We start from the raw sequence: 22,462 nt of genomic DNA, 5'->3' as shown, positions 1-22,462 counted from the left end.
TCTGATAGAATTTTGCACTAAAACCATTTGGTCCTGGGTTTTGTTTTGTTTTGTTTTGTTTTGTTTTGTTTTGTTTTGTTTTGTTTTGTTTGTAGGGAGACCTTTAATGACTGCTTCTATTTCTTTAGGGGTGATTGGACTGGTGGTGGTTTATCTAATCCTGAGTTAGCTTTGGAACCTGGTATCTGTCTAGGAAATCATATATTTCATCTGCATTTTCTAGTTTTGTTGAGCATAGGTTGTTGTAGTAGGACCTGATGTTTTTTAGGTTTTTTTTTTTAATTTTATTTATTTATTTTTTCTAGTTTCTCCAAATTTTGTTGTTATGTCTCTCTTTTCATTTCTGATTTTGTTAATTGGAATACTGTGTCTGTGCCCTCTGGTTAGTCAGACTAAGGGTTTATCTATCTTGTTGATTTTCTCAAAGAACCTGCTTCTGGTGTTGTTGATTCTTTGTGTAGTTCTCTTTGTTTCTACTTGGTTGATTTCAGCCTAGTGTTTGCTTATTTCCTGCCATCTACTCCTCTTGGGTTTATTTGCTTCTTTTTGTTCTAGAGCTTTCAGGTGTCCTGTCAAGCTGATAGTGTATGCTCTCTCCAGTTCTTTATGGAGGTACTCAGAGCTATACATTTTCCTCTTAGCACTGCTTTTGCTGTGTCCCATATGTTTGGGTATGTTGTACCTACGTTTTCATTAAGTTCTAAAAAGTCTTTAACTTCTTTCTTTATTTCTTCCCTGACTAAGTTATCATTGAGTACAAAGTTGTTCAGTTTCCATGAGTATGTGGGATTTCTGTTGTTTTTGTTGTTATTGAAGATCAGCTTAAGTGAATGGTGATCTGATAGGATACATGGGATTATTTCAATCTTATTGTATTGGTTGAGGCTTGATTTGTATCCTATTATATGATCAATTTTTGGAGAAGTACCAGGAGGTGCTGAGAAGAAGGTATATTCTTTTGTTTTAGGATGAAATGTTCTATATATATCTGTTAAACCTATTTCGTTCATAACTTCTGTTAGTTTCACTGTGCCTCTGTTTAGTTTCTGTTTCCATGATCTGTCCATTGGTGAGAGTGGGGTGTTGAATTCTCCCACTATTATTCTGTGAGGTTTAATTCGTGCTTTGAGCTTTAGTAATGTTTCTTTTACAAATATGGGTGCCCTTGCGTTTGAGGCATAGATGTTCACATTTGAGAGTTTATCTTAGTAGATTTTTCCTTTGATGAGTATGAAGTGTCCTTCCTCACCTTTTTTTTTTTTTTTTGATAACTTTTGGTTGAAAGTCAATTTTTACTCAATATTAGAATGGCTACTCCAGCTTCTTTCTTCGGACCATTTGCTTGGAAAATTTTTTGCCAGCCTTTTACTCTGAGGAAGTGTCTGTCACTAAGATGTGTTTCCTGTATGCAGCAAAAAGTTGGGTCCTGTTTAAGTATCCAGACTGTTAGTCTCTGTCTTTTTATTGGAGAATTGAGTGCATTGATATTAAGAGATATTAAGTGAATTGATTGTTATTTCTTGTTATTTTTGTTGTTAGATATGAAATTATGTTTGTGTGACTATCTTCTTTTTCGGTTGTTACACGACTAATTATTTGTGATTTAGTGGGTATAGTTTCCCTCCTTGTGTTGGAGTAGTATCCTTTGTAGGGCCAGATTTATGGAAAGATATTGTTTAAATTTGTTTTTGTCATTGAATATTTTGGTTTCTCCATCTATGGTAATTGTTGGGTATAGCAGCCTGGGCTGGAATTTGTGTTCTCGTAGGGTCTGTATGACATCTGTTCAAGATGTTCTTGCTTTTGGAGTCTCTGTTGAGAAGTCTGGTGTAATTCTGATAGGTCTGCCTTCATATGTAACTTGACCTTTCCCCTTTACCACTTTTAATGTTCATTTTCTTTGTTTTGTGCATTTGATGTTTTGACTATTATGTGACAGGAGGAATTTCTTTTCTGGTCCAATCTATTTGGAGTTCTACAGGCTTCTTGTAAGTTCATGTGCACCTCTTTCCTTAGGGTAGGGAAGTTTTCTTTTATAATTTTGCTGTAGATGTTTGCTTGCCCTTTAATTTGAGAATCTTTAGTCTCTTCTATACCTACTGTTCTTAGATTTGGTCTTTTGTTTGTGTCCTAGATTTTTTGGATGTTTTGGCTTAGGAGCTTTTTGCATTTTGCATTTTCTTTGACTGTTATGTGAATATTTTCTATGGTATTTCCTGCTCCTGAGATTCTCTTGATCTCTTGTATTTTGTTGGTGATCCTTGCATCTGTTACTCCTGTTCTCTTTTCTAGGTTTTCTATCTCAATAATGGACTACAAGAACTCATAAGAGACCAAGCTTGATGCAAACCACATGAGGCTTTATTAGGGGAAAGTCAGAGCTCTGGGGAGGACTCATATCCCACCCAGGGGTAGAGGAGTCGACCCCTAGGGGAAAGAGGTCCCAGTTTTTATAGGCCCTCAGGGGGGAAAGGAGAAGAGGGGAGTAGGGGTTTTCAAGATCTAAACAATGTCTATTCTCTAGAAATGGGTATGGGAGGGCTACAAGGAAAGAGTCTGGTGCAGGTGTAGCACATTGGGATTGGACGGGCTGTGGCTGCTGGTGAGATTTACGACTCTATCCCAGTAACCAATATCACAAACAACTGGCAGTGAGGTGCAGCAGTGGGCACACACCTGGGTTGAAGGAGCGGTCAGAACATTGTGCACCTCTATTTTTCTAAATCAGTGAAGGTAGTTCTGCTAACAATGAAATCTATCTTACTAAATTCAGGGATTCTGTGACCTTTTACATTCTGTTAGGATCTTTCATGATTTTAGATTAGAACCTTGATTTTCAGGTGTGTTGCAGTATCCAGGGTTGCTGTGTTGTGAGATCTGAGTTCTGATGATGCCAGGTAGCATTGGTTTCTGTTGCTTTTGTTCTTGTACTTGCCTCTCATCATCAGGTCATCTTTGGTGTTAGCTGGCCTTGCAGTCTCTCTGACTGTAGCTTGTCCTTACTGTGAGCCTGTGACATGTTTTCTCTGGGCTGTATTGGGGTGTAGAGGTTTGTGGCCTAGTCTCAGCTCCCAGGCATGGATGGAAACCCTAGGGATCCTGTTCCCAGCTGCACTATAGTTCCTGGGTCCACTGGGTTTCAGGCATGACCCACCTGGGTCAGGTATTGGGGTGGTACTACTGCTTGTCTCACGTGTGAGTCTGAGTGTGTCAACAGTCCTGGAGGACAAAGTCTTCCTGGGTGGGATTGGTGTGTGGGGGCTTGTGGCCCAGGGTAAACTCCCAGGTGCAAATGGGAAAAGGAAGCAGTATATAGTTTTTTGAGGACTGGTTATCACTTGCTTGAATTTGATAAAAAAACAAAAACAAAAACCAAAAAAACCTGTTTTACAACTTGATTTTTTTCTTTTCATGACATCTCTGTAGTCTTAACATTTCATCAATCACCTCCAATTGGTTTACTTCTTTTGGATTTTTATTGAACAAAATCCATATGACATATCCCTATCATGATTTCCCATTCTCCAATTCCTTTCAGGTCTTTCAGAAGCCATCTAGAAAAGGCTATGACAGCAAGTATGTTTTCTAGAGATGGTTCACTATTTTGCATGGCTGTGATGGGTATGTTCTGAGATGCAGGGTCTTCAGAGAATTCATTGCTTCTCATTTGCTGATATGCCTTTCCTGCCAACTTAATGATTTTCTGGGTATTTACCTGTCAGGAGCCATAATGGGGAAAGCTAATAACTAGCAGATGATCTTCCTGAAATTGTCTACTTCTGGTTATAATATGACCTGTGACAGATTCACTCTAATCAGGCAAGGCCTTAAGAGACTTAATTTTAGGGAAGATTCCTGCTATTAATATGCTTTCACTGTTATTAAACATATATAACAATAAGTAGGTATTAGCCCACCCCTTTAGAGCAGATCTCTGCTGATCCACAAAAACTGTCTTGTAGTAAGTCTAATTAGACAAATAGATGACTTCTTAATTCTTAATGACAATCTTATCAGAATTCCTAAAATTATATCAGTGATTATTAAACTCTTTTATAGTGGAACTGCTATTAGGTTCTTTTCTGATAGTAAGAACTGCAATGAGAACTCTGCCATTCTCCCATGTGTCACCAGTTAATTGCTCTTAGTAATCAGATGCCACGGACTAGGCCCAGTAGGCCCCCCTTAATCGGTGGGAATCAGGGTCTTGGACAGATGGGCATAGAGTCAGAGAGAATTGACGGAGAGATGCAGGCATGAGAGAGTGTGGATCTGAATGTAATTTGTCAATTTGAGCATCAGACTTTTTATACAGAAGAAAATAGGGAAGTTAGGTGACACACCAGTCAGGTACAATGAGGTTACCAGCTGGGGTAAAATTCAATGTTAACAACTGGGATCAAAAGCAGCCCCACCTAAGGTCAGCTTAATCTTAGAAGCCAGGGGCAAGGGCTTCATACCCTTGCCATAGTTCCTATTCTAGTCTATTGTATAGTCCACCTTTCCCCTAGGCTATTGTAAATTCCTGTGGAGGGGTGTAACTCAGCTATCTAATAATTCTAAGTATCTACTCTGGTTCCTCCCTAGACCACAACCTTCCTTCTTCCTAGATAATAGTAAATTCCTGTGTAGTTCAGTGACTTAGCTATCCATGCCCAGGGTTGGCTCAAGGACTGCCTGCCTAGGACTGGTGAAGAATCTAACTTAGCTATATGTCAAAAATTCAATCCATAGAAGCGCTTATAATAAAGCAATATTAAGGGAAAGCCCACAGATCTGTTTACCAACTAAAGCAAGGACACTGGAGCATTCGTTATACAGGATGCCACAGTTCCAGGAGACTAAGTTTCCGTGAAATTTTTGCCTTGGGACTGAGGACAGGCTTTTCGGCCTCTCAGGTGGGTCACTACTAGAGTGGATGTAGCAACTAGACTTTCCCCTACTCAGAGCACATTCTAAGAGGTTGTAAACAGTTAACCAAAGGTCATAAAAACAGAACTAATAATGTATTATAGGAGCTAGGACAGAAGATAAAATATTGACTGGGTTTATCTATACAAAACTTCACTAATAACTTAGTTATGGTTTTAAACCTTCAGTGATCCTATGGAGCTGTGACAGGTGATGGATGTTTAGCCAGATAATTACTCCTAATGGATAAGTGTGGAAACATTCACTGTTGTAAACTTCTATTTCAATTTATGATTTGATGTTTTTGTGTGTGAACTTGTGATGAACTTTTTAGCATGTGATCATATATTTTAAAATATGTATAAGTACTGAGGACAATGATAACAGAGAAAAGTTTTTTCCCTTAGGAGAATTTTTTGCCTTTCCTCAATTAGAGAAGAAATTTTTCCCTTTTCCCACTTAGGAGAATTTTTCCCTTTCCCACTTAGGATCTTTCCCCTTTTGTCCTTAGATAGCATTCATAGGAAACTTTTTACATGTTAGTAATACATGCTGTAATCACTTTTCTAAATGTCTCTTTTTCTTCTTGTGAATATCTGACTAGCAGGTTGAAAGTTAGAGCTGAGCAGTTCCTGCTGAGATAGTACAAAGGCTATTTACTTAATCCATTACTGTTTGAGAAGGATGTGCTAAGTGCCAGAAACTGCAGTTTCTGGCCTCAGAGGATCACAGAAGGCAGGTTAGCTACAGTAGCAAGGTAACTTAGTCTTAGATAAGTAAACTTTTCATTATTATACTGGAAACCCTAAATAACTCGTATGACAGTTCTTACCCTTATCCCACACTTTTCCAGCTCCACTGCATCAAGAAGAACCAACAAGAAAGAAGACCCCCCACCAGGGCAGACCCCCTGCATTTACCTACTCTCTTTGGAAAACCTCCTGCAGAGTCTATAGGAAGATGTAGTTTCATGTAGTAATGCTGTTTAGATGAATTGATGATTTCATAATTCCTTATCATGATTTTATAGAACTCCCTAAATGGATACAAGTAATCTCAAGCCCAGTATAGAATAAAAGGTACAAATAGAGTCCTGTGAACCATCATGTATCATGGGCTAATTGCACTAGAGAGGCTTGGAATAAATTCACAATCTAGGAATACATTCCTTTTAGGTTAGGAATGAGACCACTATCTGGTAACTAAATGTTATAAACTGGGAATGAACAATTTATTGTAGGTACAAGAACAGAAAATAAATGATGGAGTAGTTTATCTGTACAAAGTTAAAAATAAAAAGACACACACATCCGGCCGGATCAGCGCCGGGGTAGCGGGAGCGCAGGGTTGCCTGACACCCGCCAACTACCCACGACCCCCGCCGCAGGATTTTGGGACTGCTGGTGAGTGGAACACAGCTTCTGCTCCAATCCAATTGTGCGGGACCTGAGACTGCATTAGTTAGGGAAGCAGAAACCGGCCTGAGTAGGGCCACAGGCCTCATCCGGCCGGATCAGCACCGGGGTAGCGGGAGCGCAGGGTTGCCTGACACCCGCCAGCTACCCACGACCCCCGCCGCAGGATTTTGGGACTGCTGGTGAGTGGAACACAGCTTCTGCTCCAATCCAATTGTGCGGGACCTGAGACTGCATTAGTTAGGGAAGGAGAAACCGGCCTGAGTAGGGCCAGAGGCCTCATCCGGCCGGATCAGCGCCGGGGTAGCAGGAGCGCAGGGTTGCCTGACACCCACCAGCTACCCACGACCCCCACCGCAGGATTTTGGGACTGCTGGTGAGTGGAACACAGCTTCTGTTCCAGTCCAATCACGCGGGACCTGAGACTGCTCTGGTTGGGGAGAGAGAAATCCGGCCTACATAGGGCCACAACCCTCTTCCGGTCAGAAAAGCACCGGAGCAGCTGGGGCGCAGGGTCGGCTGACACTCACCAGCTACCCACAACACCCACCACAGGATCTTAAGACTTCTGGAGAGTGGAACACAGCTTCTGCTCCAATCCAATTGCACGCGGGACCAGAGACTGCATTAGTTAGGGAAGCAGAAAAACGGCCTGTGTAGGACCACAGGCCTCTTCCGGCTGGACCAGCACCGGGGTACCGTCAGCTACCCACGACCCCCGCCGCAGGATTTAGAGACTGCTGGTGAGTGGAACACAGCTTCTGCTCCAATCTTTAAACAGTGACAACGATAACAACTAACCCCAGAGATTACCAGATGGCGAAAGGTAAACGTAATAATCTTACTAACAGAAACCAAGACCACTCACCATCATCAGAACCCAGCACCCCCACTTCGCCCAGTCCAGGGCACCCCAACACACCGGAAAAGCTAGACACGGATTTAAAAGCATATCTCCTGATGATGATAGAGAACTTCAAGAAGGACTTTAATAACACACTTAAAGAAATGCAGGAGAACACTGCTAAACAGGCAGAAGACAATAAAGAGAAAGCACAAAAATCCCTTAAAGAATTGCAGGAGAACACTGCTAAAGAGTTACAAATCCTTAAAGAAAAACACGATAACATAATCAAACAGGTAGAAGTCCTTACAGAAAAACAGGAAAACACATCCAAACAGATGATGGAAATGAACAAAACCATACTAGACCTAAAAAGGGAAGTAGACACAATAAAGAAAACCCAAAATGAGGCAACACTGGAGATAGAAACCCTAGGAAAGAAATCTGGAACCATAGATACGAGCATCAGCAACAGAATACAAGAGATGGAAGAGAGAATCTCAGGTGCAGAAGATTCCATAGAGAACATCGGCACAACAATCAAGGAAAATGTAAAATGCAAAAAGATCCTAACTCAAAACATCCAAGAAATACAGGACGCAATGAGAAGACCAAACCTACGGATAATAGGAGTGGATGAGAATGAAGATTTTCAACTCAAAGGACCAGCAAACATCTTCAACAAAATTATAGAAGAAAACTTCCCAAATCTAAAGAAAGAGATGCCCATGAACATACAAGAAGCCTACAGAACTCCAAATAGACTGGACCAGAAAAGAAATACCTCCCGACACATAATAATCAGAGCAACAAATGCTCTAAATAAAGATAGAATACTAAAAGCAGTAAGAGAAAAAGGCCAAGTAACATATAAAGGCAAGCCTATCAGAATTACACCAGATTTTTCACCAGAGACTATGAAAGCCAGAAGATCCTGGACGGATGTTATACAGACACTAAAAGAACACAAATTCCAGCCCAGGCTACTATACCCAGCCAAACTCTCAATTAACATAGATGGAGAAACCAAAGTATTCCACGACAAAACCAAATTCACACATTATCTCTCCACGAATCCAGCCCTTCAAAGGATAATAACAGAAAAAAACCAATACAAGGACAGGAACCACGCCCTAGGAACAACAAGAAGGTAATCCCTCAACAAACCTAAAAGAAGACAGCCACAAGAACAAAATGCCAACTTTAACAACAAAAATAACAGGAAACAACAATTACTTTTCCTTAATATCTCTTAATATCAATGGACTCAACTCCCCGATAAAAAGACATAGACTAACAAACTGGCTACACAAACAAGACCCAACATTTTGCTGCTTACAGGAAACTCATCTCAGAGAAAAGGATAGACACTACCTCAGAATGAAAGGCTGGAAAACAATTTTCCAAGCAAATGGCATGAAGAAACAAGCTGGAGTAGCCATTCTAATATCTGATAAGATTGACTTCCAACCCAAAGTCATTAAAAAAGACAGGGAGGGACACTTCATACTCATCAAAGGTAAAATCCTCCAAGAGGAACTATCAATCCTGAATATCTATGCTCCAAATACAAAGGCAGCCACATTCATTAAAGAAACTTTAGTAAAGCTCAAAGCACACATTGCACCTCATACAATAATAGTGGGAGACTTCAACACACCACTTTCACCAATGGACAGATCATGGAAACAGAAACTAAACAGGGACACAGTGAAACTAAGAGAAATTATGAATCAAATGGATCTGGCAGATATCTACAGAACATTCTATCCTAAAACAAAAGGATATACCTTCTTCTCAGCACCTCATGGTACCTTCTCCAAAATTGACCACATAATTGGTCACAAAGCAGGCCTCAACAGATATAAAAATATTGAAATTGTCCCATGCATCCTATCAGATCACCATGGCCTAAGGCTGATCTTCAATAACAAAATAAATAATAGAAAGCCAACCTTCACGTGGAAACTGAACAACACTCTTCTCAATGATACCTTGGTCAAGGAAGGAATAAAGAAAGAAATTAAGGACTTTTTAGAGTTCAATGAAAATGAAGCCACAACATACCCAAACTTATGGGACACAATGAAAGCATTTCTAAGAGGAAAACTCATAGCTCTGAGTGCCTCCAAAAGGAAACTAGAGAGAGCACACATTAGCAGCTTGACAACACACCTAAAAGCACTAGAACAAAAGGAAGCAAATTCACCCAAGAGGAGTAGACGGCAGGAAATAATCAAACTCAGGGGTGAAATCAACCAAGTGGAAACAAGAAAAACTATTCAAAGAATCAACCAATCAAGGAGCTGGTTCTTTGAGAAAATCAACAAGATAGATAAACCCTTAGCCAGACTCACTAGAGGGCACAGGGAAAGCATCCTAATTAACAAAATCAGAAATGAAAAGGAGACATAACAACAGATCCTGAAGACATCCAAAACACCATCAGATCCTTCTACCAAAGGCTATACTCAACAAAACTGGAGAACCTGGATGAAATGGAGAAGTTCCTAGACAGATACCAGGTACCAAAGTTGAATCAAGATCAGGTTAATGATCTAAACAGCCCTATATCCCCCAAAGAAATAGAAGCAGTCATTAATAGTCTCCCAACTAAAAAAAGCCCAGGACCAGATGGGTTTAGTGCAGAGTTCTATCAGACCTTCAAAGAAGATCTAATCCCAGTTCTTCACAAACTATTCCACAAAATAGAAACAGAAGGTACACTACCCAACTCATTCTATGAAGCCACAATTACTCTGATACCTAAACCACAAAAAGACCCAACAAAGATAGAAAACTTCAGACCAATATCCCTTATGAATATTGATGCAAAAATCCTCAATAAAGTTCTTGCTAACCGAATCCAAGAACACATCAAAACAATCATCCATCCTGACCAAGTAGGTTTCATCCCAGGGATGCAGGGATGGTTCAATATACGGAAATCCATCAACGTAATCCAGTATATAAACAAACTCAAAGACAAAAACCACATGGTCATCTCCTTAGATGCGGAAAAAGCATTTGACAAGATCCAACACCCATTCATGATAAAAGTCTTGGAAAGATCAGGAATTCAAGGCCCATACCTAAACATGATAAAAGCAATCTACAGCAAACCAGTAGCCAACATCAAAGTAAATGGTGAGAAGCTTGAAGCAATCCCTCTAAAATCAGGGACTAGACAAGGCTGTCCACTTTCTCCATACCTATTCAACATTGTACTTGAAGTCCTAGCCAGAGCAATTCGACAACAAAAGGAGATCAAAGGGATACAAATTGGAAAAGATGAAGTCAAAATATCACTTTTTGCAGATGATATGATAGTATATATAAGTGACCCTAAAAATTCCACCAGAGAACTCCTAAGCCTGATAAACAGCTTCGGTGAAGTAGCTGGATATAAAATTAACTCAAACAAATCAATGGCCTTTCTCTACACAAAGAATAAACAGGCTGAGAAAGAAATTAGGGAAACAACACCCTTCTCAATAGTCACAAATAATATAAAATATCTTGGCGTGACTCTAACTAAGGAAGTGAAAGATCTGTATAATAAAAACTTCAAGTCTCTGAAGAAAGAAATTATAGAAGATCTCAGAAGATGGAAAGATCTCCCATGTTCATGGATTGGCAGGATCAACATTGTAAAAATGGCTATCTTGCCAAAAGCAATCTACAGATTCAATGCAATCCCCATCAAAATTCCAAATCAATTCTTCAACGAATTAGAAAGTGCAATCTGCAAATTCATCTGGAATAACAAAAAACCTAGGATAGCAAAAACTCTTCTCAAGGATAAAAGAACCTCTGGTGGAATCACCATGCCGGACCTAAAGCTCTACTACAGAGCAATTGTGATAAAAACTGCATGGTACTGGTATAGTGACAGACAAATAGACCAATGGAATAGAATTGAAGACCCAGAAATGAACCCACACACCTACGGTCACTTGATCTTCGACAAGGGAGCTAAAAACATCCAGTGGAAGAAAGACAGCATTTTCAACAAATGGTGCTGGCACAACTGGTTGTTAACATGTAGAAGAATGCGAATCAATCCATTCCTATCTCCTTGTACTAAGGTCAAGTCTAAGTGGATCAAGGAACTTTACATAAAACCAGAGACACTGAAACTTATAGAGGAGAAAGTGGGGAAAAGCCTTGAAGATATGGGCACAGGGGAAAAATTCCTGAATAGAACAGTAATGGCTTGTGCTGTAAGATCGAGAATTGACAAGTGGGACCTCATGAAACTACAAAGCTTCTGCAAGGCTAAAGACACCATCAATAAGACAAAAAAACCACCAACAGATTGGGAAAGGATCTTCACCTATCCTAAATCAGATAAGGGACTAATATCCAATATATATAAAGAACTCAAGAAGGTGGACTCCAGAAAGTCAAATAACCCCATTAAAAAATGGGGCTCAGAACTGAACAAAGAATTCTCACCTGAGGAATACCGAATGGCAGAGAAGCACCTGAAAAAATGTTCAACATCCTTAATCATCAGGGAAATGCAAATCAAAACAACCCTGAGATTCCACCTCACACCAGTCAGAATGGCTAAGATCAAAAATTCAGGTGACAGCAGATGCTGGCGAGGATGTGGAGAAAGAGGAACACTCCTCCATTGTTGGTGGGATTGCAAGCTTGTACAACCACTCTGGAAATCAGTCTGGCGGTTCCTCAGAAAATTGGACATAGTAGTACCGGAGGATCCAGCAATACCTCTCCTGGGCATATATCCAGAAGATGTCCCAACCGGTAAAAAGGACACATGCTCCACTATGTTCATAGTAGCCCTATTTATAATAGCCAGAAGCTGGAAAGAACCCAGATGTCCCTCAACAGAGGAATGGATACAGAAATTATGGTACATTTACACAATGGAGTACTACTCAGCTATTAAAAAGAATGAATTTATGAAATTCCTAGCCAAATGGATGGACCTGGAGGGCATCATCTTGAGTGAAGTAACACAATCACAAAAGAACTCACACAATATGTATTCATTGATAAGTGGATATTAGCCCAAAACTTAGGATACCCAAGATATAAGATACAATTTGATAAACGCTTGAAACTCAAGAAGAATGAAGACCAAAGTGTGGACACTGTGCACCTTCTTAGAATTGGGAACAAAACACCCAGGGAAGGAGTTACAGAGACAAAGTTCGTAGCTGTGATGAAAGGATGGACCATTTAGAGACTGCTGTATCCAGGGATCCGTCCCATAATCAGCTTCTAAACGCTGACACCATTGCATACACTAGCAAGATTTTGCTGAAAGGACCCAAATATAGCTGTCTCTTGTGAGACGATGCCGGGGCCTAGCAAACACAGGAGTGGATGTTCACAGTCAGCTATTGGATGTATCACAGGGCTCCCAATGGAGAAGCTAGAGAAAGTACCCAAGGAGCTAAAGGGATCTGCAACCCTATTGTTGGAACAACATGATGTACTAACCAGAACCCTGGAGCTCTTGTCTCTAGCTGCATATGTATCGAAAGATGGCCTAGTCGGCCATCAATGGAAAGAGAGGCCCATTGGACTTGCAAACTTTATATGCCCCAATATAGGGGAATGCCAGGGCCAAAAGAATGGGAATGGGTGGGTAGGGAAGTGGGGGGCGCTATGGGGGACTTTTGGGATAGTATTGGAAATGTAATTGAGGAAAATATGTAATAAAAATATATATAAAAAAAAATAAAAATAAAAAGACACAAGGCAGCTGAGTTTTCTCTTGACAAATCTGTTGTAACTTGTGACATAAAAACTATTGTCTTTTACCCAGAAGATGGTCCAACATGTAATAAGAACACATGCTCCACTATGTTAATAGAAGCCTTATTTATAATAGTCAGAAGGTGGAAAGAGTCCAGATGTCCCTCAACAGAGGAATGGATACAGAAAATGTGGTACATTTACACAACGGAGTACTACACAGCTATTAAAAACAATGAATTCATGAAATACTTAGGCAAATAGATGGAACTAGAAAATATCATCCTGAGTGTGCTAACCTAATCACAAAAGAACACACATGGTATATACTCATTGATAAATGAATATTAGCCCAGAGGCTCAGAATATTCAAGATACAATTTGCAAATCACATGGAACTCAAGGAGGAGGAAGACCAAAGTGTGGATACTTCAATTCTTCTTAGAAGGGGGAACAAAATACCCATGGAGGGAGTTACAGAGACAAAGTTCAGAGCAGAGACTGAAGGAACGACCATCCAGAGACTACCCCTCCCAGAGATCCATCCCATAAACAACCACCAAACCCAGACACTATTTTGGATGCCAACAAGAGATAGCTGGTAAGAGCTCGATAAAGCTGTCTCCTGAGAGGCTCTACCTGTGCCTAGCAAATACAGAAGTGGATGCTCCCAGCCATTCATTGGAATAATCACAGGGTCCACAATGAAGGAGCTAGAGAAAGTACCCAAGGAGCTGAAGGGGTTTGCACCCCCCTAGGAGGAACAACAATAATGAACTAACCAGTACCCCCCTGAGATCCCTGGGTCTAGACCACCAATCAAAGAAAACACATCGGGGGACTTATGGCTCTAGCTGCATATGTAGTAGAGAATGACCTAGTCAGTTATCAATGGGAGGAGAGGCCCTTGGTCCTGTGAAGGTTCTATGCCCCAGCACAGGTGAATGCCAAGGCCAGGAATTGGGAGTGGGTGGGTTGGTAAGCAGGGGGAGGGGGTTGGGGGGAGGGGGAGGGGATAGGGGATTTTCAGAGGGGAAAATGAAAGAACCTAGTGGGGAAACCCCCACTCAACTCCCGATTCTGCGTGCAGCCAAGAATCATGAACAGACGACCATCTTGATGTAAAAACACGAGGTAGTTTAATGGTGGAGCTCTGGGTCTAAACATATCGCATGCAGGAGACAGTGGATCCGACCATGAGGCTTGGAAGCTAGGGGTTTTTAAAGAAAAGGAGTGGGGCTGAGGGAGGAATTGGCATGGTTTCACATGATTGGTTCATTTAAACATCATCAGACTGTATATGCAAATAACATTTAAATTAGGTCAGAAGGGTTCTAGATAGGGAGTGCACTGGGCCAGTTCGGCTTGTCATTCTCTTTATCTCTCTTTATCTTTATGGCTAAGCAGCCTCAGGAATGTCTTAATGATGGGCCTGCCAGGGCATGTCCTAGCCTGTTCTGCTATGTTCTCGGTCCCAGGTTTCAAAGCTCACAAACAACTCTTTGGGCTATTTGATATAAATTACATGAATCACGGGTCTCAAGTTTTTATTTTCTTTCATTCCCCTCTTCCTCTACTAAGTAATTTTAATCTTAGAATTTCAAAAGCCTGTTTCTCCTAATTCTTCTTCTATCTGAATTATTGGCTGGTACTATAAAACCATGAGCTTGACTGCATCTACTCTACTCTGAATAAAAGCAATCCCCTTATTTATTATGCAGGGGCCAAAAATTAAAATTAAGCATATAATAAGAATCGGTCCAGCAAGGGCAGAAAATAGAGTGGTCATCCACGGAGACCGAGAATACCAAGACTGGAATCATCCCAGTTGAGCTTCTCGATCTCGCCTTCTCTGATCCAACCTTTCTCTCAGTTTCTGCATAGAATCTCTGACTATTCCTGTGTGGTCTGCATAAAAACAGCATTCTTCTTTTAAAGCTGCACAAAGTCCTCCTTCTTTTAAAAACAGTAAATCTAGACTTCTTCTGTTTTGTAAAACTACTTCTGACAGAGAGAGTAAAGATTTTTCTAAGGTGTCCATAGATTTTTCTAACATCCTTAGGTCTTCATTGACAACATCTCTTAAAGACTGGATTCCTTGTCTTCCCTCAATTAAGGCTGCTGCCCCTGTTCCTACTCCTGCTGTAAGTCCTACCCCCATTAACATAGCTAGGGTAAGGGAGACTGGCTCTCTTTTAAATCTCCCCTGTGTATATTCATCCTCTAGGCTGGAAGCAGGATGATAATACACTCGAGGCAATAACTGAACCATGACACAAAAATCACGAGAGGGGTCAAAAACACTAGTTGATATGCATGGGGTGAGTCCTGTACTACAAGCCCACCAGCCAGCTGGAGATGGCACAAGGTAATAATTGGTATCCTTCCTAGACACGGAACTAGTTCGGCCACATAGGTGCCGGTGGGAAGGAGGGGGTGTCCCTATACAGAGATCAGGGCTTCTTCCAGATACCTCAGTCAGGGTTAATTTTTGCCCTGTTCCCCATGAGCAGGAAGCATGGTTACTGGTTTTGTTAAAGTTTCCATCAAAAGTGATTCCCTCATAGTATGGTGGGCCTGTGGATAGACATAACCAACAGTCGGTAGTTACATTGGGATCTGTTTCATTGAGGGCAAAGTAAGCCCCTCACACCAAATCAAACAGTTTCTGTTCCATCGGGGGGTATGTGGGGGTGATGGTTGAGGGCTCTTGGGGAGTCTTTTGGGTGGGGGGAAGGGGTTGGTTCGGCTCAGGGAGCACCTTATTAGGGCCTACTGGTAGGGCTGGAGGACTTTCAATGTTTAGACAGACATGGAGCAACGATCCAGGTTTGCTACCATAATTGTAGAACACGATTCCCCAGGTCATGCCTCCAATCCACTGGGCAAGGGTATAATTTTTTCCCATTTCTGTGAACTGCAGTTTCACATGATCTAAGTCTGTAGACTTGCATTCCTGATCTTTGTATAGCCCCATTTCTGCATGTTTGCCTGGCCCCTTATTTTGAAAAGCAAACTCCAATCCATCCCCAGAGGGCTCAACGGCCCATTTCCAATCTCCATCATTTGAGGTAACACAACTCCATTGTCTGCAATAGTACCACTTAGGCCCCCCCACACCAGGAACTCTTAATATGCTTGGGGCAGCTATAAAACCCATAGCTTCGGACCTCATTAGGGGGAGTACTCCTGGCTGCAGGAATGATTTGGTGAAGGCAAAAATACATGCCCCCGGAGGTTCTAATTTTGCGGTGGTAAATAGTATTTCCCCCGATTGGGATAACACTTGCCAAGTGAGATTCATAGGCTGGTGTGGGTTGTCACTCTTCTTCAGGATGGCGCCAACGACATAGGCACAACTTAAGAGGATTAGCAGTCTTTTCCAGGATCCACTCATTTTGATCAGCCTCAGGGGGTGCCTTCTTGACGTGAGACGTGTGAACCCAGGTTGGGATTCCTTCCACTTTAACTGCGGTGGGTGTCGTTAGCAGTACCAAGTAGGGTCCTTTCCACAGTGGCTCAAGGTTCCCCACTCGATGTCTCCTCACCAGGACAGCATCTCCTACTTCAAACTGATGCGGCATCTGTATGTCACCAGCAACATAGGTTTCTTTTAACTGTTTCCAGATCTCCTTTCTCACAATTTCAAGAGCCTTGAGTCGGGCTAAAAGGTTAGAGGAGGGGATGAAGGATACATCTGGGCAAGTTCTACTCTCTACTGTCACATAGATGGGCGGAGGCGCCCCATACATTAATTCAAAGGGTGTTAGACCAGAGGTTCCGTGGGTATTCTGGGCCCTGAATAAAGCATAAGGGAGAAGGGCTGTCCAATTGTTCCCACCGGTCTCTAAGGTCAATTTAGTCAAGGTCTCTTTTTAGAGTTCTATTCATTCTTTCTACCTGTTCTGAACTCTGGGATCTGTAAACACAATGTAACTTCCAATTTGTCCCCAGTTGTCTGGCAAAACCCTGATTTACCTGAGAGAGAAATGCAGGCCCATTGTCTGACCCGATTACCTTGAGTACCCCGAAACAAGGGAGAATTTCTTCAAGTATCTTCTTGGCTACTATGGTGGCTGTCTCCTTCTTGGTGGGGAACGCTTCAACCCACCCAGAGAAGGTATCTATAAAGACTAACAGATATTTATTTCCTAACTGGACTGGTTTTACCTCAGTAAAGTCAATTTCCCAGTAGGTCCCAGGTCTGTCTCCCCGCAGACGCCTTCCTCCAGGGAGCCTGCTGGATCCAGCATTGGTGAGCGCGCAAGTTTGGCAGTTTCTCACCAGGTGTTCTGCCGCCTTTTGTAGCCCAGAAATGTGATAGGGGGACCTACTGACTAATTTTATCATCTTTTTAGATCCTAAATGAGTGAGACGGTGTATGTCAGCTAGGTACTTTAGCCCCTCTTCTTCTGTGAGAACCTTTCTTTCTGTCTCCTCTTCAGCTGGTTGGGGCATAGTTTTAACTACCAGAGTTATTGGCCCCTGGGCCGCTTCTTTAGCCACTTGGTCTGCCGTTTGATTTCCCTTTTCTACTGGTCCGGTTCCTTTTTGATGCCCTGGGCAGTGGATGATCGCTACCTTGAGAGGCAGATGAACAGCCTCCAACAGACCAAGGATCTCTTCTTTGTTCTTAACATCTTTTTCCAGTGGAGGTCAATAAGCCACGCTGCCTATAGATCGCTCCATGGACATGAGCCATAGCGAAAGCATATCGGCTGTCAGTGTAAATATTGATAGCCTTACCCTCTGCCAGCCTCAAAGCCTGAGTTAGAGTGATGAGCTCTGCTTTTTGAGCTGAGGTTCCTTCAGGTAGACTGCTAGACCATACGACAAAATTTCCATCTACTACCACTGCCCCGGCCCTTTGCTTACCTTCTACCACAAAGCTGCTTCTGTTGGTGAACCAAGTTGCTGCTCCTGGCCACAGCTGGTCAGAGAGGTCCGGAAGAGTTCCAGTTTCTTCTGCTAATATCTCCCCCAAGTTGTGCACAAGGGTTTCATTAGTTTTGGCTAGTAAGGTAGCGGGATTGAGGACAGCAGGGGGAGCAAAAGTCACTCGCTCAGTCAGCAGCAAACTTTGATAGTGAGTCATTCGAGCGTTGGTCATCCAGGGATCTGGCGGTTGCCTGATAATGCTCTCGAGAGAGTGTGGGGCCACCACAGTAACATTCTGGCCCATAGTCAGCTTATCAGCATCTTTTACCAGCACCGCGGTGGCTGCTGTCGCTCATAGGCATGAAGGCCATCCGCTAGCCACAGGGTCCAGTTTCTTTGATAGATAAGCTACTGGGCGCTTCCAGGGCCCTAGGGTTTGAGTGAGGACTCTGCGGGCTACCCCATTTGTCTCATCGATATACAAAGTGAACGGCTTATTTACATCCAGCAGTGCTAGGGCAAGGCCTTTTTCAGAGTCTCAAAAGCTGACTGATGTTCTTGGGTCCAAATGCATTCCCCTCTTTCCTTTGTTAGGGAGTACAGTGGGGCTGCCAGGGTGGCAAACCCTGGGATCCATAGTCTACAGAATCCTGCTGTCCCCAGGAATTCTCTTACCTGGTGAGGGGTGGCCAGGGTCGGGATTCACGTCACTGTCTGTTTTCTGGCGTCGGTGAGCCATCGTTGTCCATTCCTCAGAATGTATCCCAAGTAGGTCAACTCTGTTTGGCATAACTGCACCTTTTTAGCAGAGACTCGATATTCCAACTCACCCAATTCAACCAGGATGTTCTGGGTCCCAAGTTTGTACTCTTCACGTGTTCGTGCAGCTATCAGAAGGTCATAAATGTACTGTACAAGGGTCACCTGGGGATTGTTGGCTCAAAAAGAGGCAAAGTCTCGGTGCAAGGCCTCATCAAACAAAGTGGGTGAATTTTTGAATCCCTGGGGTAGCCTTGTCCATGTGAGCTGGTGAGCTGTCCAGTCTTTCCACTTTCTGGATCTCGCCATTCAAAGGCGAACAGCCGTTGACTATTGGGGTGTAACCTCAGACAGAAGGCATCTTTAAGATCTAGAACCGTGTACCAGGTTCGTTCAGGCGGTAGTGTGCTGAGCAGGTTATAAGGATTGGGCACTGTGGGGTGGATGTCCTGGACTCTTTTGTTTACCTCTCTGAGGTCCTGTACAGGACTGTAGTTGTTCATCCCGGTTTTCTTTACTGGGAGTGGAGGGGGGTATTCCAAGGAGACTTGCAGGGGACTAGGATTCCTTGTTGGAGCAGTCTGGTGATGTGGGGGTGTATACCCTCCTGAGCATCTCTTCCCATGGGGTATTGTCGAACCCCAATGGGTATAGCCTTGGACTTGAGCTCCATCACCACCGGGGGGACTTGCCTCGCCATTCCCATACCCCCTGTTTTGGCCCATGCTTGAGGAAATCGAGTAAGCCAGTCCTGTAGTCCCTCAGGGGGGTTTAATTTGCCCTGATAGATCCGATATTCCTCTCCTAATTGTAAAGACAGTGCTAAGGTCTGAGGTGTCTCTACTCCCCAAGATACCTTTGGTCTGGGAGAGGCGAAGGTTATTTGTACTTTTAATTTGGTTAATAAGTCTCTTCCCAATAGGGGCATGGGACACTCCAGAATGACCAGGAATGAATGAATCACTTGGTTCCGTCCTGGGTCCACTGTCCGGAACGTGGTCCACGGGTATGATTTCTGTCCTGTGGCCCCAATGACTAATGTTTTTTCATTTTTTCTTACTCAACCTAGTGGTGTCTTAAGCACTGAAAATTCTGCACCTGTGTCAACCAGGAAATTGACAGTGGTCCCCTCCACTTCTAATGTTACCCTAGGCTCGGGGAGGGGGGCCGAGCCCTGTCTCCCCTAGTCTTCGCCTTCTCCAAGGGACAGTACCTGTGTTCCCTATTTCTTCTTAGGGCATTCACGAACCCAATGGCCTGTATCCTTGCAGTACGCACATTGGTCTTTTACTAGGTGTGGTTTATCTCTTCCGGGTCTCCTTGGCCCCTGCCATTTTTCGTCTCTTAGGTACCCTGACTGTCTAACCCTACTTCTTCCTTTGTCTGCTGTGGTGGCCAAAATATGAGTCAAAACTTGCTCCTGCCTTTTGTCTCTCCTATCCTCATCTTCTCTCCTCTCTCTCTTTTCCCTTTCTTGCTTTTCATCTTCCGTCTCTTGTGATACACTTTCTCAACCTCTCTAACTACATCCCTTACAGTGTAATCCTGCAACCCCTCAATCTGCTGTAACTTTTTCCTAATATCAGGAGCTGATTGGCCGATGAAGGCCATAATCACTGAGGCCCGCTGCCCTTCAGACATAGGTCAAACGGGATGTATCTCCTATAAGCTTCCATGAGTCTTTCTAAAAAGACTGAGGGAGACTCAGTTGCCCCCTGCATAATTTCCCTTACCTTAGCCAAATTGGTGGGCCTGCGAGTGGTGCCCCTGAGACCTGCCACTAGAGCCCTATGATAATTGGACAGCTGTTCCCTACCTTGTGCTGTGTTATAATCCCACTGGGGGCGGGTCAGGGGGAATCCTTCATCTATCTCGACCGGGGTCTGGTCTCATCTCGGATGTTCTTCTGAGCCTCGAGGAGAATCCTCTCCCTCTCCTCAGTGGTAAACAGTATCTGCAGGAGCTGCTGGCAATCGTCCCAGGTAGGCTGGTGGGAGTACATCAGAGACTCTATCAGCCCTGTGAGCCCTGCAGGATTTTCTGAGAAAGGGGGGGGTGATTGACTTTCCAGTTATATAGATCAGAGGAGGAAAAGGGCCAATACTGCAGATGTTATAGACTGTTCAGAGCCCCAACAGCCCTGAGGGGAAGCACTACGGTTGAATCGGCTGGCCCCTCAGGGGTGGCTCCCCGCTGGCTCCTTGTTCCTGCTGAGGGACCTCCTCCCCCAGTCCCTGAGGCTGGGGCCTGGAGCGGGGCTGAGGGAGCTGGCAGTTGGGGAACTCGAAGGTAGGGTGGAGGCTGGGAATAGGGCCACTCAGGAGGTTCCTCTATCTCTGGGTAGATCTTAGGGTTTAGTGCTGGTGGAGTGCAGCACTTGCCGTCTTCTTTAGGCTGTGACTTCTGCGTCCTGTTCACAGCACTCTTTCAGACAGCCAGGATCCTAGTGCCCGGGGGGGTAAGGGTGGGAGAAACGGCAGAACCCACGGAGGCAGATACCGCGCCAAATCCTCCCACACCGTGATGTATGGTTGCTGGTCCAGGTGCGATCCTGGTCCTTCCTGAAAGACAATGGCCTTTATGGCCCTAATGGTAGGAAGGTCCCCTTGGCCGGCCAGCCTACTCCAAAGGCAGGCCATTCCAAGCAACAGAAAGTTAACCAATGTTTCTTTTTAACTATCACTGATAGATTCTGTCCTCTTACCCTAACGTCAGTCCAATGGTCCTTAGTCAAAGATAAAGGGGTAGATACAGTCTGTCCCATAACGAAAACCACAAACAAAACAGGACAGCAACACAAAAACAAGACAGCAACAGAGAATAAAAGACACCAGTATCTAAGCACACTCATTCTTCACTCTGCCAGACGTAAAACCAAGGCACGAGGTGGGACTCGAACCCACAATCTCAGAACCGTAAAACCAAGGAACGAGGTGGGACTTGAACCCACGATCTCAGAACTGTAAAACCAAGATACGAGGTGGGACTCGAACCCACAATCTCACAACTGAAAAACCAAGACACAAATCCACAATCTCAGAACAGAAAAACCAAGACACAAATTCAGAATCTCAGAATTGAAAAACTAAGACACAAATTCAGAATCTCAGAACTGAAAAACCAAGGCACAAATTCAGCTGTGCCACACTTAGGCAACAGACAACATGTAAGACGCACACAAACAAACGTACCCCCAAGGGGTCTTTCGGGGTTCCTGGGTGTCATGCAGATCTCGCTGGGGCCTCCAAATGAAAGAACCTAGTGGAGAAATCCCCACTCAACTCCCAATTGGGCGTGCACCCAAGAATCACGAACAGACGACCATCTTGATGTAAAAACACGAGGGAGTTTAATGGTGGAACTCCGGATCAAAACATATCTCACGCAGGAGACAGTGGACTCGACCACAAGGCTTGGAAGCTAGGGGTTTTTAAAGAAAAGGGGTGGATGGGGGGAGGGAATGGGGGACTTTTGGGATATCATTGGAAATGTAATTGAGGAAAATACCTAATAAAAAATATAAAAAAGAAAAAAGAAAAGGAGTGGGGCTGAGGGAGGAATTGGCACGGTTTCATCACATGATTGGTTCATTTAAACATCAGCAGGGAAGAATTGGTGCATTGGCACGGTTTCACATGATTGGTTCATTTAAACATCAGCAGACTGTATATACAGATAACATTTAACTTAGGTCAGAAGGGCAGGAGATAGGGAGGCACTAGGCCAGTCCAGCATGTCATTCTCTTTATCTCTCTTTATCTTTATGGTCTAGCAGCCTCAGGAGTGTCTTAATGACGGGCCTGCCAGGGCATGTCCTGGCCTGCTCTGCTATGTTCTCGGCCCTAGGTTACAAAGCTCACAAACAACTCTTTGGGCTATTTGACATAAATTACATGAATCACAGGTCTCAAGTTTTTATTTC

General features: G+C 43.3%; 1 protein-coding gene and 1 pseudogene across 1 annotated transcript in view; one reads left to right on the top strand and one right to left on the bottom strand.

Moving 5' to 3' along the window:
- The window catches only part of LOC110306986 (disintegrin and metalloproteinase domain-containing protein 21-like), an 88,457-nt gene that overhangs the window by 12,344 nt on the left and 53,651 nt on the right, over nucleotides 1-22,462 (top strand). The window lies entirely within an intron of this gene.
- On the bottom strand, nucleotides 14,555-15,880 carry LOC147001270 (endogenous murine leukemia virus Env polyprotein from Emv-2 locus pseudogene; annotated as a pseudogene).

This window comes from Mus caroli, unplaced genomic scaffold (assembly GCF_978045245.1).
Source record: "Mus caroli unplaced genomic scaffold, Mus_caroli_1 scaffold_14, whole genome shotgun sequence".
NCBI lineage: Eukaryota > Metazoa > Chordata > Mammalia > Rodentia > Muridae > Mus > Mus caroli.
This window is presented reverse-complemented; position numbering and strand designations above follow the sequence as displayed.